Genomic DNA, 18,093 nt, shown 5'->3' on the forward strand with positions numbered 1-18,093 from the left:
AAAATGCTCGATCGTACCCAATATCGAACTTGACCTAAACATTATCATGATAAATCCGTATATCAAATTTCATTTCAATATGTTTATCCTTTGCAAAGAAAATGAACGGAAACTATTGGTGACCCGACCGACAGACAGCAGCAAAGCAATATGCCCTCCCTTCTTCGAAGGGGGGCATAATAAAGCAAACTAAAGAAATATCGCTGAATTAAAAAAAAGATATCGTATTAAAGTCAAACAGTTCTCTTAATCTATTGTTATAAATACATTTATTTAGATTTAAATAGGAACAATAAAAGACAAATCAAAATTAAAACTACCTTCCGCTTCCCGGTTTTCATTGAGTATATGTTTCACGCAACGTATCAAAGTCGGGGGAACTGATTTTAATTAGATTGAAATACATAAATAATATATCATATAATTATAATTAAAGAAAAATTCTTATCATTATTATCAACTTGTTGAAGTCAATCGGGCAAATTCTAAACAAAATTATATCGGAAAAAAATCAAAGCGTTAGGGCCAAGCCTACCTCATGAATAAATCTCTCAAGTCGTCCACAAAGCGTGCGGCTCTTTTTAGCAAAGCGTACCCTGGAGAAAGCGAATCGTACCGTTCACAAAACGAACCCTCCCGTTCACAAAGTAAACCGTACCCTTCACAAAACGAACTGTGCCGTTCACAAAATGAACCGCACCGTTCACAAAGTGAATTGTACAGTTAAAAAAGCAAACCGAACCCAATCGTGCAACTGGTGTAAAATCACGTTTCAGGGTCTGTACGATTGCATTATTTGTGCTTACAAGACAATCTTTAGAATACCTTCGAAGATGACTGCTAGAAAATACTACGGTTGCCGTGGTCAAAGCATGACAGTCTATGAAACTTACAGATTAGTATGCATGCGTTCGCTTGTTACAGAACAGCTTGGAGGAAAGATCATGTGATAATCTTTGTAGCATGTCTTTAATACAGCCAACAGACAGGGTGGTAAAGTAAAAAAAAAATTGCTGTTTTGAGTTTCAATGCGCGACATTTTAAATGAAAACAACAAATATCATGTAAAATATCAAGAATCTATCAAATTTTTTAGTCATTGTTTAGTTTCATAAAGAGTTTGAAATTATTTTTTATAAAGAAAGCTATACAAGGTTATGCAAGTTTCAATCAAATGGGCCTTTAAAAAAAATAATTACATGTATTTATAAACATATGAATCACTTTAACTTGTTTATCACGAGTGATTTAGCCAAAGATATCTGATCAAAGTTTTCAGCAAAACAATTTAACAAGTGTAGTTCATGTAGCAAATCCCTGCATTAGGGCAATTAACTGGGTGTTAAACCAGCAGGAGTGTCAAGAAAAGTGTGTTCAAATTGTGGTTTCATTACAAAGTGTACATTGGGAAAATAGTTTGCACAGGGAATATTATCAGAGGACGGGGAACTTTTGATATCAATAAAAATGTTGTTATACAGATATAATTTCATGTGTGAATTTATGAGAGTGTAAATTTCAGTCGTTTCAAGTTGTCGTTCCCATCACGTTTTGCCAATTTTATTAATACTACATTAATCATATCAGTGATAGATAGAAGGCGTTTCCATTTAATATGTACCTGGTACCTATTTAATTTTCACCTTTGGAAATTTACAATGGGGAAAAACTTAGCTTTTCAATTTCCACAGAGCATTAAGCTTTTTGCACCTGTCTTCACCAAAATCTCAGTTGTTAACCTAATAATGAATAAAAGAATGTAGAATGTAATGTGGTTCAATTTTACATCTGAATAAGTTTTCTCTAATATATATTTTAATTATAATTAACCTTTCAATCAGTAAAAAGTATGTAAAAACATTGGGTAATTCTTTTCCGGTGTTTAATGCATATATCAATACGCTTTTTAACAAATGAATACTTTAAAGGAATAGTGCATGCTTGAATTGTGGGGAAAGCACGGGGCTTAATAACCTCTTTTCTGCCATGAATGTGTATAATCACAAAAATCTGAAGGAAAGGGAAAATGATATTGAAAATGTTATAGAGGATACCCGAGGAAGTTTTTGCTGGAGGAAGTTTCTCAGTCAATAATCTTTTATGCTGCCATACCCCAAAATTAGATCCCTTTCTGTCTGGATAAGTTAGCAAAACCTCTACACATTGTACATGTAGATCTATCTGGTAATATGCAGTTATCTCATATTGAATAAATGTGCATCAGGTAGGGAATAAACATTTAATTCATTTTGAAAGGAGATACATGTACAACAAATATAGCACACATCTAATATAGTGATGCATGAGTAGACGACCCTACGGGGAAAAGTTGAAAGGGTTATACTGGGAGAAGTTGAAAGTAAAGTTGCAATTTGACTAAAATCCAGATCCTATTCGGCTTTGAGGTAGAAATTGCCCCAGTATTCCACCACATTTGGTCATAACCTCTTTGCTGAATAAATAAACAGACACATTATGGTTACATGTATGTATAACTTAATACTATTCTAACCAACACAATCTGGTCGACCGAGAGTTAACATCGAGCAGCATTGCTAAAGAGAGAATTTTTGTTTTTCTGACCCGGGAATTCTGAAAACATTTGTACATGAACACCCTGCGGCCTCATGGTGAATATGGAATACAACCCGGGGTAAATCCCCGTACACTTGATTGATCCCGAATAACTAATCAAAGTACTGAAAGCCGGACTCTTTTGGTGTGTCTTAATGCATAATATTATTGTGTAGTGGAGACTGAGAAAAAATATCTCTCTCTCTCTCTCTCTCTCTCTCTCTCTCTCTCTCTCTCTCTCTCTTAATGTCAGCAAAGCGTCAGAAAACGACCAAATTTTGTAAGCGGCAATAAACAGAAATATGTCTGTCTGGTAGAAAAAAGTTCCACAGTTGCTGCCTTGAATTTTGCAATAAGCGTTATATATTCAATCCCATTTCTTCAACGTGCATCAAAGTAGTTCATGGAAATTCATATTGTATGTGTCAAAAATGCATAGTCTTGTTTTTAAAACATGTTATTAATAAGAAAACTAAAAAAGATTGACAATTCTCTCGAAATAAAAAAAAAAAGAAACCAAAAAAAACCCCAACACTTTTGATAAAACGTGACTCTTTGTGTAACTATTTGGTATAGCGGAAGCTTTTACTTTGACGCTGTTTGATTTTTTGTTTACTTTTGAAGTTGTGCTATTTATAGTAACATTGGTGATTTGCCTGCCTACAGCCAGGACTCTGCTTTCAACAGAGCCCGGTTAATAATATATTTAATATACTTCTTTTGCCACCGTTGTTAAAGGGTTATTTATCGTGCGAGCACCGCTTTTAATTAGTTATTTATCGCATATCTAAGGCAGCTGATACAAATTGAGGAGTGATTTGTATTAATGACAGATGTAATGCACCGTGTTGGTTGCATCGGTTGTAAACTCGGGAGACGGAGAGGTCGCAAAAATAATTTTACCGATGGATTCACTTGATTCGACATTTTGAGATAAGATGGGTGTCATTGTGAATTACTAGATCTATTGAATTAATTACTTTATTAATAACGTCAGTAGCCTGTGCTCAGTGCTTATACTGTTGATATTGTTTAATATTATTTATTTTGTAAAGAATTACTACAAGCCATTGGTCACAATGTGAGGGGTCAGATGATGAAAGGCCGCCGAGTGTTGTGCATGGATTAAACGATATATGTTAGAGGCATAACTTCCTTCAGATCCGCGGAAGAACTGAACGGACAGGTAAATTTATGCTTTATCATTAATTTGTATTACAGAATGAATTTTGTCATTTATTCTGTTATTGAATAGATATATTTAATGCTTCAAGATTTTTGTATATTAAGACTGTTGAAATGTTCAGATATATGACATAGATTAGCTACATGTATAGTAAGACCAATCTAATTTAAAGTGATCCGTATGTCGGGAGAATATACTGCACGTGTGTCAGTTGTCTTAAAAATTCATGGATGAGCCATATTATGCCCAGTTTTAAAATTGTAAATAAAGAAAATTAATTCATAAAGAAGTACAGGGATCAGGTATGACTATGATAAACATATAAAAACAGAAAACATTGATAATATTAAGTACTGCAATAAACAAATTATAACGAAAATGGATTCTAAGGGGACGAGATTTTTTGTCATTCTGATTTTATAGTGTTATTATTATCTTAATTTATTTTCTTAAACAAAAGACAATGATGCATGCCAGCAGCCCTAACTCTAAAAAAAAGTTTTACTTAGTAATCATTTTTTACTTAAAATCATATTAATAAGTAATTACTTAACATTTACTTACAAATTTAAAACAATTACTGAACTTCATGTCAATTACTAAATAAAAATATTTTACTTACATTTACTTAATGTGTAAAAATGTTTTACTAACTGATTCCTTTTTTCTGTTTATTGTTATGAAAAAAGGGACAATGATTTACTAAAAACAAAACATGATTTACTAAGTAATTCCTTTACTGATACTTGTTATGATAAAGAACTATCATATACTTAACATGATTTACTAAGTAATTCCTTTACTGATATTTGTTATGATAAGGCTTAACATGATTTATTAAGTTGTACCAGAGACGTGAATGTAGTTGTGTATTCTTCAGATTGTAAAAAGAGAAAAATAGGATAAAATTCTACGAATGAAGATATATTGTCTTATATTTTCGAATTTCTGAGATGGTTAGAAACTTTTATTTACGTTCGTGTTATAACTGCGCGACTAATCTAAATACGAATTACTTTGGCTTTTCTCCTCCGCAACACACTTCCGTTTAGCGCCAAATCCGATTTGCGCCAATCAGGGTTATCAAAATGGCTGAGACTCGTGAGAGGATGAGAAGTTTCGAAGACTTGGGCGCTGATGGTGTTATTAAATGGCTTAAAGAAAGGGATATGTTAGAAGACGTTCAAGATTTGATAGCAGGTATATCATTCCCATGGAAACATCAAATTTAATACTTTGTATAGATTATAAATGTATTATGCAACCAAAGTAGATATAATTAGGCTTATATATATATACTTAAATGAATGGGACATAGTACAATATTTAGTTGTTCTACTAGTGATTTGACTATTTCTAATGAGTCGGAGGACTCAACTGGATTCATTCACTGGCACAGCCAGGATAGTGTTACCACAAGGGGCTTGGTTGCTGGATAGTGAAGTTCCTAATTAATTGTTCCCGATGAAAAAAAATTGGTAATTAAAGGTGTATTTCAGTGTTTTGCAATAAATAAATTCACCGAAAACCCCCATTTCAATCAAGTTGATTGTGGTTTAAAAAGTGTTTTCAATGTATATTTAAAAAAAGTAATGAGACGACACTTGCCATCTTGGATTTATAGTAGGCTATGTTTTAAACACGTTCTTCAATTTCTTCAACAATTTTTGACAAGATATAGGTTGGAAAATGATCCAATGACTTATCTCTGTTGTTTGCCTACATTTGTATGCCAAATAATAACACACATCGTTCCAATATGTACTAGATACTCACCAAACTTATCGAAAGCAACAGAAGTTTACTTTTGAGTGAGGTAAATTCTCCATGTAATCACTGAAACCTTTGATAAGTCTAGGGAGAGCAAAAATAAACACAAAAAGATTTCTCTTGGTATTTCGTAAGCTTTCGGATCTCCTCAGTGAATACATGGAGAGTTTGCATCAACTTCCATTGCTTTCGATAAGTTTGGCGAATATTTAGTACATTTTGGAACGATGTGTTTATAATGCGGCATACTGATGTAGTCAGACAATGGGGAAAAGTCATTCGATCATTTTCTAACCTTAATCTTGTCGATATTGCTGGAGAAATTGTTTAAAACATAGCTTGAATCAAGGATCCCTTTGAATCCAAGATGCTGAGTGTCTTCCCTTTACTTTTTTTTATATGTACATTGAATACACTAATTTTTACATGATTGAAACTGGAGTTTTTAGTTAATTGATTTATTGTAATATACAGAAACACACCTAAAATTACCAATTTCAATCAAATTGTTTTCTTTAGGAACAAATAAATAGAAATTTCACTAACCAACAACCGAGCTCCTGTGAATGTTTCCACCAATGCCCCTCCCCATTTTCAGATTTTAAAGAAAAAATCAAGATCCATATTTCAGGTGCCACTTGCTAAGATAAAGAAGACTAATTAATAATACATCTAGTCATTTACACTCTAGGGCTAGACAAATAGCATTGCCCGACGCCCGGGGCGAGTATTTTAATTGGTCAGACAATTAATCTGTTAAGTAGTAGTAGTCCTCGAACAAGTACTTATTGCTAGCCATTAAAATATTTGTATTTCCAATTCGATTAAAAAGTAACAAGAGTTTTCAGTATATCGTGAAACGAAAGTAAACTCACAAATGTTAAACTAATAAAATAAAGAGAGGTCCCGATAATATTGTCAATTATTTATACCCCCTCTAAGTTGCTCTTGTAGTTTAAACGCTTTAATGGGATGTTTATTAGTGAAGCGATGCAAGCTTTAAATTAACATGGAGCGATAGGCAAATGGAGAAATTCGTCACTGTTAAATCGGTAAGTCAACTTTAAATACGTCCATAGTAGCATCCGTAGTATAAAAATGAAAGGCGGACACAGATCTATAACAACAACATTCCATCCAAACATGTTAAAACGATCAAACAAAATGTCAGAGGGGCTACATTAAAGCACAGGATGATTAATGGTTGATCAAGTGTCAGATTTTGGTGACTTAATCTATGAGTCTGTTGAAAAAAAATAAATGAACTAGACAATAGTGATTTGGTGGGTTTTTTATTGTTCAAGTTGAAAGGTAGGGCGAGCAATTGTTTTGGTAGGGCAGGTAATTTTGTGACTGTGATCTGTCCGAGGGCAAGTACTCTAAAATTATATTTGTCTACCCCTGCACTCTGCAATATCATTTTCACCCAATTTCCCAACAATTTGTGCTTAAATGAACATGACAAATATTATTTAAATACTGTCATACCCATTATTTGCTAACAACTGGTAAAAACTTTTTAATAACTGTATAAAGTTTTCAGCTGTCCTGCTAATGTAAGATCTTAGTTTAAGATAAGGATTTACTATAGTTTGTACTCAAACAATGAATTAAATGTGAGTGTTCTGACAAACTTTTTACTATTTTTTAATTCAGGTCATTTACAACATGTATATGCAGGTGCCTGCGGAGATGACGGAAATGAAAGAAAACTTGGGGGAGTTCCTTACAACATCACTAGATATGTTATTTGAAAAGGGGATCCTTAAAATCCCAAGGTATACTCTTAAAACTATAGGTAATAATTTGATGATGAGTCTGATGCAATAGTTCTAAAATATAATATAGTGATTGTTTATCAAGAACAATAATAAATCTTTGGCCAAACAATTTTATGTTCAATGCAATTTAATGTTCAACACATGTTTGGATAATGCAATTATGTGGCAACTTGGGGGGTTGGGGGGGGGGGGGGGGTTGGCGTAGTATACAACTTCAATTTCACTCCTCATTTTCTTATTTTTATATCAATTTTTGACATACTCCCAAAAAAGTGGGGGGGGGGGGGGGCAACTCCATGTTAATTCAATTTTTATATGTAAATTTGTTGCTCTGAGAAAAAGTGGGGGGGGGGGAGGCCCCCTGCCCCCCCCCCCCCCTTGATGCTACGTGCCTGCAACAAAATCTGGTCGACCGAGAGTTAACATCGAGCAGCATTGCTTAAGAGTGAATTTTTGTTTTTCTGACCCGGGATTTCAGAAAACATTTGTACATGAACACCCTGCGGCCTCATGGTGTATATGGAATACAACCCGGGGTAAATCCCCGTACACTTGATTGATCCTGAATAACTAATCAAAGTACTGAAAGCCGGGCTCTTTTGGTGTGTCTTAATGCATAATATTATTGTGTAGTGGAGACTGAGAAAAATCTCTCTCTCTCTGTCACACACACACACACACACACATGCTTTTAATGTCAGCAAAGCATCAGAGAACGACCAAATTTTGTAAGCGGCTATGAACAAAAATATGTTTCTCTGGTAGCAATTATCAGTTGCTGCCTTGAATTTTGCAATAAGCGTTATATATTCAATCCCATTTCTTTCACGCGCATCAAAGTAGTTCATGAAAATTCATACGCATTGTATATGTCAAAAATGCAGTATTGTTTTTAAAACACGTTATTAATAAGAAAACTAAAAAAGACCATTCTCTCGAAATAAAAAAAAAGAAACAGCAAAAAAACCAACACTGTTGACAAAACGTGACTCATTGTGTAACTATTTGGTATAGCGGAAGCTTTTACTTTGATGCTGTTTGAATTTTTGTTTACTTTTGAAGTTGTGCTATTTATAGTAACATTGGTGATTTGCCTGCCTACAGCCAGGACTCTGCTTTCAACAGAGCCCGGTTAATAATATATTTAATATACTTCTTTTGCCACCGTTGTTAAAGGGTTCTTTATCCTGCTAGCACCGCTTTTAATTAGTTACTTATCGCATATCTAAGACAGCAGATACAAATTGAGGAGTGTTTGTATTAATGACAGATGTAATGCACCGTGTTGGTTGCATCGGTTGTAAGTTGTAAACTCGGGAGACGGAGAGGATCGCAAAAATAATTTTACCGATGAATTCAAAGCAAAAGATTCACTTGATTCGACATTTTGAGATAAAATGGGTGTCAATGTGAATTACTAGATCTATTGAATTAATTACTTAATACATAACGTCAGGTGCCTGTGCTAAGTGCTTATGTTATATTGTTTAATATTATTTATTTGGTAAAGATTTACTACAAGCCATTGGTCACGATGTGAGGGGCCAGATGAAGAAAGGCCGCCGAGTGTTGTGCATGGATTAAACGATATATGTTAGAGGTATAACTTCCTTCAGATCCGCGGAAGAACTGAACGGACAGGTAAATTTATGTTTTATCATTAATTTGTATTACAGAATGAATTTTGTCATTTATTCTGTTATTGAATAGATATATTTAATGCTTCAAGATTTTTGTATATAAAGACTGTTGAAATGTTCAGATATATGACATAGATTAGATACATGTATACTATAGTAAGAACAATCTAATTTAAAGTGATCCGTATGTCGGGAGAATAATTATACTGCATTTGTTTTAGTTGTCTTAAAATTTCATTAATATATAATGAGAACATTTAGGGTGATTTAACCATGCATCGGACACATACCTTGGATCGGACAACTTTGTTTATAAATATACAAATAAATGTGCATGCGCTCATGTGTTGTTTCGTATATTCCTGAATTAGAACAAATGAACTTTATCATTATTAAGAATTTGACAGTCACATTGTCAAAGAAATAGCAATATAGACATCGTAGAATGACATCAAATACGCCATTATTGAAAATTAAGTTACGAAGATTTTACACTAAAGCATTATTTGAATGTTGTGCGTTTGATTGTGAATTAGTGAAAATGCACTCTCTGCCTAAAATAATTAGAAAGAAGTAAGTTTTGAAACAAAATTTGATTAAAATAAGTCCAAGAAATTTGAACAATTAATGTCAAGGTCATTATTGCACCATATGTTCATTTCACCATGGATCGGACAAAAGTTAACCATGCATCGGACAGTTTTCACTGCATGATTTTTTCTAATAATATGGATATTATGTGCCCATTCTTTGTGATATACTTTAAATGTGAAGTAAAATATAAATTTAAAAAATAATTGATACAAACATTTTCCTCAAACCACTTAAAAATCGAGTTTTACGGACAAACCCTTTTTAGTCCAAAGTTCCTGTAGGAGCTGGCACGATAAAGAACCCCTTATGATAAATATTCCTTTAAACAGAAGCACTAGTCTAAATTCCTATAAGTAGATTTAAGGACTTACATTAAAAGAAACATGAATTGCAATTGAATAAATTAATATTTCCGAACCTTTGTATTTTTGCATTAAAACCAGAAAATGTTGTTATTTTTAATCTCTACTGCACAGCTATAGCTGTCCGATGCTTGGTAAATATTGTCCGATCCATGGTGAAATAGTTCAACACTTCATTAATTTGCTTTATTTTCTACATTTTTAACAATTTCACAATTTTTTCTTCAATAATTAAGCAAGGGGAAAACCTGCAACTTTTAAAACAAGTTTTATTTATATTTGGACGATATTTGATGCGTGAACAAAGGGAAAAATCCAAAGGTGTCCGATGCATGGTGAAATCACCCTACTATATAGTATTTCATAATGTAGAAGTTATCATGGATGTGCCATATTATGCCCAGTTTAAAACTGTAAATAAAGACTAGAGCAAAGCTCGTTGCAAAGCAACGAGTGGGTCTTCCGTTAATGTCGGAAGTAAAGCTGGAAGTTCCTGTAAAAAGCAGAGCTCTTAAATCAATAACAAGAGTAACTAAAATATTAAAGATGAAAAAAATCGAATTATTCCTGGTACGACTTAACAAAATACGAATGATTTTAGGTACGACTTAATAAACACCTTTCCGATTTCAAGAACGACTTAGCAAAAAAATCCGAATGTGTTCAAGTACGACTTTACAATTATTTTTGGTACGAGTTAATTTTACTTTAAACATTACGCTATTTTTTAAACCAAGGACGCGGAATCAAAATTTCCGGAAATCTCAATTTTTAAACCCCAATATCTCTGTAATTCATCGTCCGATTTTAAAACGGGTTTCGGTTTTAAATTAAGCTTAATAAAAGCTTCTTTGCTGTTTTATGATTTATATCAAATTATTGGTCAGAAATAAGTTATTATGAAAAGACTTAGTAGCCCTTCTGGTCCCTAATTTGAGGGGTCAGCCCCTTTATCTTGATATCAAATAAAAGGTCTCGCTAATATAAACTTCTTTTGTTCTACAAGTGTTCATGAATTGTAAACCGTTCTCGAGATATCTGTACAATTGCGTTTTAGGGGCCGACCCTTTAACCCCTTACCGGGGCCACTAACAACAAAAATTTTGGTATCATATTGTAAAGAACATTATTTTGAAGAAGTTTTGTTCTACATTGCTTTTAAAAATATTTCTCCTTTTTCAGATATTAATGATCAGAGTTTTGAGTTCTGGCCCCTTTAAACCCCTAATTACGTAATATATGACTTTGATATGGTAATGTATAGATGAACAGCTGTACTATGAACATTTTTGCTTCTATAATTAATAACAAAATATTGTTCAGTAAAGAGTTATTGTAAGAAGACATTTGAGCCCTCTTGACCCCTTATTGGAGGGGCCAGCCCCTTTTCCTTGACATCAAATGAAAGGTCTTGTAAATATAAATATATTTTGTTTAACAAGTGTTCACAAAATGTTTACCGTTCTTGAGAAATCTGTACAAATGTGTTTTAGGGACCGACCCTTTAACTCCTAAATGGGGTCATAAACAAAAACATTTAAGGTAGCATATTGTACAAAACATTATTTTGAACAACTTTTGTTTTACATTGCTTTTCAAAATATTTCTCCTTTTTCAGATATTAATGATCAAAGTTTTGAACTTCTGGCCCCTTGAAACCCCTAATTACGTAATATAAGACCTAAGTATGGTACTGTATAGATAAACAGCTGTACAATGAACATTTTTGCTTCTATAATTGATAACAAATTATTGTTCACTAAAAAGTTATTGTAAATAGAATTTAGAGCCCTCTTGGCCCCTAATTTGAGGGGCCAGCCCCTTTTTCTTGATATCAAATAAAAGCCCGTGCAAATTGAAACAACTTTTGCATTACACGTCTTAACAAAATATTTATACGTCAAAAAATATTACGGGAAATGTGCGAAAATTTTGTGAAAAAATTTGGTGCTAATTTTCAGGTTCAGGCGTGCTTCTGGGCCTTGCGCATTTTTAGCAATTGGAAGCATGGAGGGAAATCTACAGACATTCATCTACAATCCCTGCGAATTTCAAGCTTTTATCATGATTAGTTTCAGAGGAGATGCGTGGACAAAATGACCCTTAAAAATTTACAAAATCGTCCATATCTGAAACCGGAAGTGACGTAATCATTCGAAATTTTTATAATCAGTAGCGACATTGATGCTTTATAACTCCTAAAAATTTGGTGTAAATCGGTTGAATAGTTTATGAGAAATAACGCTCCAAAAAAGTCAGAAAAAGAAAAAAAAGTATAATAATAAAGAAAAAGAAACCGTAGAATAACAGAAGGGTTTTCCGTTGAAAACGGAAAACCCTAAAAATTCATAAAGAAGTACAGGGATCAGGTATGACTATGATAAACATATAAAAACAGAAAACATTGATAATATTAAGTACTGCAATAAACAAATGATAACAAAAATGGATTCTAAGGGAACGAGATTTTTTGTCATTCTGATTTTATAGTGTTATTAGCTTTCATTTATTTTCTTAAACAAAAGACAATGATGTGTGCCAGCAGCCCTGTCATCTCTGCTATTATGTCGGGGAAAGGTCATATGGGGTGATCAAAAAGTGTTATGGCTGATACTTATGAGTTTGTACACACAAATCTAGAACAAGCTGCAGGAAAACAGAAGAAATATGATAGGGGTCTAAAACAAAGAACATTTCCAAAGGTCATAATGTCTGGAGATGGTACCATCTAATTACTAGAATAAAATTAGGCTTAGGATGGACGGGAAAGGTCATATGGGGTGGTCAAAAAGTTTCATGGCTGATAGTCTTGAGTCTGTACACACAAATCTAGAACAAGCTGCAGGAAAACAGAAGAAATATGAAAGGGGTCTAAAACAAAGAACGTTTCCAAGGTCATTTGTCTGGAGATGGTATCATCTAATTGCTAGAATAAAATTAGGCTTAGGATGGACGGGCCCCTTTAAGATTGCAGATAAATTCATAGATGTCACTTAGAAGGTTCTGAGATCTTACGTAGGTATTATTTCCCCAAGACAATTGGGTTTAAGATTTAACTCCTCTGAAAGATACAGAGTCGACTTTTGAAACTACTCCTGTAATGTTATCTAACTTTAGATTTACAGATAAATATTTATTGATAGAATCTAGTGTTTGTGGTTCAGAAAATTCATTACATAGACACTTTGTTTAATTTTTGTCGTTAAAATGGATTTAGTATTTAACAGCCATTGGGGACATCGAAGTGGAAGAGTACGAAAGGAGTTTCTCGAGGAAGAAGAGGGGGATGAACTCCTGGAAGAAGGAATAATTTGTCCCGTTCCTGGTTGTCTCAGTAAAGGACACATATTTAAGAAATATAACATTTATGTCACACATTATACAGGTTCCTGAAGAATTTTTTTTATGTTCACTTGCCCAATATTTAAAGTGAAAGAGACAGAAATACAAGACATTTTAAACGAGTACATCTCACTCATAACAATCCACCTCATACTGGGAAATTGACGGAAAACGCTAAATTTATTGACCCTGAAAACTTTAAGAAGCCAAGTAAGAGATACATAAAGAAGAACGAGAACGGGCCCAGCATCTCAGATTTTAAAGGAGGGAGGAATGTAACAATTTAGTTAGTAGACATATTAACAACTTGAGTTTACCCCTTACTTCATATTCATTACACAACGTTTTAATTTGTTTGAATTACAGTTTTTAAGTCCTCTAAGCTATATATTTCGATGTTTTTCATAATTATGATCCTGTTATGTCCCATGTTATTGTCATTGAATTCAGGTGTGTTCTGACCACTTCCCTGAAGGAAATGGAAGGACTTGGAACAATCAAGTTCCAACCCTTTTCCTTCCTCACAAGACAGTGAAATCAGTTAAAGTAAGACTGTCAACGAACAGTAATAAGATGAACATAGAAAGCCTAGCCCAGGCAGTAGATGTTAATGACCACAAGTGAGTACTGTAACACTTTGAATCATAATAACATGTTATACTTTATCATGTATATAAAAAAATATTCTATTTAAAAAATCAAGTACACATATTTGTAACCATAATAACCTGAATGAACATTTTAACAGTGTTATTTACTTATATTTATTATTTATTATAAAAGTCAGATAATGAGCATAACTATGCAATTATTCTGAGAATGTCAGAAATATGATCCTTTGTCTTGGACTGTACAGAAATATTTGTTCAAACTCCTTCATCTCTACAAACCCAGAGTCAGACTTTTTCCAACTACAAGGGCCACAATACACTGAAGTCTTTGATTGGCATCGACGAAATTGGAGCAGTAGTTTTTGTATCTCGTCTTTGGGGTGGATCAGTATCGGATAACCAGAGAAAGTGGACTATATGATCTCATAGAGGAGGGTGATGCTGTTATGGTGGACAAAGGATTTATACATATTAAGGGCGATTTATCACAACGTGAAGTTAAATTGTACTGCCCTCCTTTTCTGACCAAAAATCAATTTACCAAGAAGGAAGTTGAAAGCACCAGGAGGATTGCATCTGCACGCATACATGTTGAGCGCAAAATGGAGCAGATCAAGAACTTTCGTATTCTGCAAGGAGTTATACCAATAAGCTTATGTGACATTGTAGATGAAGTTTTTTTTGTGTGTGCATCTCTGACAAATCTTTTACCACCTCTTGTAAAGTAGGACTAAGTACTAGGATATATGTTGTATCTGTGATAATCATGTTATTATAAATAAAACATGCACACATCTCATTGTTATAAATCTAAAATGTGCATTTTTGATAAATTCTTATGTAACAAACATGAAAATAAGATGACAAATGAAATTTTTTGTACATGTGTTTATTGAATTTGCGTATCATTATCAATTTAATCAAATTCATTGTTATTATACGTATCTATAAATAAAATTTGCAATACCAGTACATATTTCTATAGTAATAATAGATTTCATTGATTATGATATAAGGTTTACATCGAAATGTCCATTAATGTATTATTTCATCAGGACCGGGTACTTGAATTCAATAACATGTTCCATGGACCTTTAATACATCCTCCAGGCTCAAGAGAGTAAAGAAGGAATCATGTTGTCAATATAAAACTCATGAAGTTTCTTCTTTAATCTATCCCAATAATCTGCATCAAAGGAGACCTCATCTATTTTAAAGTCTTTTTTAGTGTACAAGACAAAATCACATGTATCAATTTTGCAAATGGCCATTTGACCTTGCATTTGACTGTAATATCGGTGTGTAGACTTTAATGATACATGTATTTCATTTGTATCTTCATCATAAATACAGCAAAAGCCACTCAATTTGCAAGCTTCAATAATTGTTTTTTCCCCAACACTGTATGGACATTTTATTTCTAATAATTTCCTTGTATCTTTTTTATCACAATACACAAACCATCAGGACTTGATCCCAGATATGCATGATGCTCACTTAGGAACAAACCACAGTCGACTACATTTACTTTCTGTTTTTAAAAAGTTTTTTATGTGCTATGTTTCTTTTTCGAGCAATTGGTTCATATTTTCTTCCCCACTTTAATGCTGGGGTATCTATGGAGTCATGACCTTTTCCAACAAATTTTTCGAATAGTTTTTCAGGGGATGTTGAATCCTTACGGACATATACATCATGAAAGTTGGAACTAGTTATTCTGCATTTTCTTGCAGTTTTCCACATTTCATTTTGATTTTGACCACGTGTTCTAATTTCTAACTCTTTAATTATGTAAAGAGATACATTAGAAATTGCTTCTATTGCTTCCTTAGCTGTTGAACAGGGGCTTATCAACTCTATCAATGTATTTGTCAGACTTGTAACTTATGTATTCAGAGGTTTCCACCTCTTCAAATCGAGCAACATTTAAATCGCTATGAACTTCACAGTTTTTTTCAGGTGTTATCATTTGCAATAAAACATCATTTGAATTGATGTTGCTCAACTTACAACACAATTGTGTTCTGAAAGAATCATTTGGTACAGGAGGGGGGAATTCACATCTTGATTTTTCTGAAGGTTCTTTACCATATTTAAGTTTTTTGAATTGAATGTTTTTCACCATGTCCGCCTCTCGCTTTCTCTTGCTTGGCTTTGACCACTCGCAGGGCTTTGATGTACATGGCTCTTCATTTTTGTCTGTTGTTTATATCTTCCAGGGAAAAGAGAAGGCCTGCAATATGGGTGCACCCCTCACCAAGTCTGAAATTGAAAATTTTGATAAGAATTTAAAGTTTTAAAGTAACATGTCAATATGATTTAAATGCCTTAAATTAATAATGATATGCGGTATAAATGTATACATATAGCTACATGTATAATTCCTTGATAAAGGGCTTCCATGTGCTGATACTAGTGATAACAAACATTGTATAATTCAATTGGTTACTATATACTTAAACATAAAATGACGTTAGTATTAATTTTTAGGGGGAAAATTCTCAAAAAATTAAAATAAACAATACTATACCCTGCAGGACACGAGCAATATGCCTTTGTTATAGTGCATGGAGAATCTCGTGAAACTAATATCCATTGGTTGTACATTCCCTGTTTCATAGATGGGCTGCATTTCGAACGGATATAGCAAAATTTGCTTTCTTCGGAAATTAAGTTAATCATTATTTTTTGTACGTATCCTTCCTTAAAAGAGTTAAAACCTCTGATAAATTGACGATAACACTCCATCTTTTCCTTGTCTTCCGTCCTGTGACTGCTGTGTAATAGGTAATTTTCAACATCATTGTGAGATATTTTTGGAATTAATTGTATTTCAGAGGTCCAGCCGGTTTTTAAAGAGTCTATTGAAACTATTTTTTCATCGACTAGATTGGGCTCAGAATTGACAACAGACTTAATATTTACATCGTCATCCTTGTTTGTTTCGTACGCTCTTCTCGCCAGTTCAAGCTTCGTGCCGCTTATTTTTTTTACATACATCGCTGCATTCAAGAGCGATAACTCGTCAATCGAAACGACGGAATAGCATCATTCCATGCATTTGAATAATGCATTGCTGGATTATCTTTCAGCTTTTAATGAGGATTTATCCAGTCTGCTTGTAGCTTCCAACAAAAACGAGTCACCATTTAGCAGAAGTGATGTTGAAGATGATCCGTAGAATGTGAAGATGAATAATGTGTTTATTAATGATTCAAATGTACGCAAAACTTTAAAGCATATAATATTTATTTTTAAAAATGTATTTACCTAAGGTTAGCAAAACTGTATACCAATTCACAACAAGTTTTTGAGTTATCTCTCTTTTGAATGCCTTGTGGAAAATGTTCGAAGTTCAAAAGAAGCCAGATTTAAAAGACAAAGGCTGTTTAAAAATAATGGCCGGCACTAGTGATGAAACACGGATAAGTGTGAGTGAGACACTTTCAAAACACATAAAATAATTTACAAATGTGCATTTCATAGATTATTAGACTATAGGCCTAACGCTACCGTTCTGAATCACTGCTAAATTAATCAGTAATGACAATTTAATTAAAATCTTGCTATATTTAACCAATTTTCCTTCTTTAAGAAAATATTAATGAACATATTTTTAAACCTTTTTTAAGACCTTGCATGTAATTTTATAATATTATCTTATAAAATAATATTCAAAATTAATTGCGTCACTAAATTTCCATTTAACAGTTTCATTTTTACTTAGAAGTAATACATGTATGTGAATATATGTTATGCCTTCCAACAGATGATCTGAACCTAATGAACAAGAGTCAAAGTTGTTTTGCACAATTTTATGGACCAAAACAAACTCAATTACATTCAAGAATAAAGAGCTAGAGCCACGAAGCATCAAAAAATGCCCTATCATTAAAAATTACCATATTTTGGGAAAATATAGAGTAGGATCTTAGTTTTTCATAACTCTTTTTCTTTTTTCGATATCTATCATACTTTTTTATAAACGGAGTTTACAATATGGCATTGTTTTGATGAAAAATGTAGAGCAGACGTCATTTTTGTTAAGTAACGTCATGAAATGATAAAACTACGTATGACTTGAATCTACTAAAATAAACAAAAAAACATAAATAAAATTATCATGTAAACATTATAATTAATTTATGAAAATAAATTTATTGATGAAAATAGCATGAAAAGCTTATTTACAATATAGTTTAAAACATATTACAGGGACCAGTGCTGAAGGTC

At 33.0% G+C, this 18,093-nt stretch overlaps 1 long non-coding RNA gene and 1 pseudogene across 2 annotated transcripts; one reads left to right on the top strand and one right to left on the bottom strand.

The window, feature by feature from the left end:
* Window positions 1-2,227: 2,227 nt before the first annotated feature.
* On the top strand, window positions 2,228-13,679 carry LOC128184104 (uncharacterized). Of its 2 annotated transcripts, none has more exons than XR_008243693.1 (4): window positions 2,228-3,760; window positions 7,187-7,328; window positions 8,822-8,952; window positions 13,125-13,679. It is a non-coding gene; the product is annotated as an uncharacterized LOC128184104 (long non-coding RNA). The 2 variants fall into 2 exon arrangements; XR_008243692.1 differs by lacking the exon at window positions 2,228-3,760 and adding an exon at window positions 6,042-6,582.
* Window positions 13,680-14,972: 1,293 nt separating this feature from the next.
* Window positions 14,973-16,860, bottom strand: LOC128185211 (uncharacterized; annotated as a pseudogene).
* Between the last annotated feature and the right edge of the window lie 1,233 nt (window positions 16,861-18,093).

The sequence above is a fragment of the Crassostrea angulata genome, chromosome 5, assembly GCF_025612915.1.
Source record: "Crassostrea angulata isolate pt1a10 chromosome 5, ASM2561291v2, whole genome shotgun sequence".
In the NCBI taxonomy this organism is placed as follows: domain Eukaryota; kingdom Metazoa; phylum Mollusca; class Bivalvia; order Ostreida; family Ostreidae; genus Magallana; species Magallana angulata.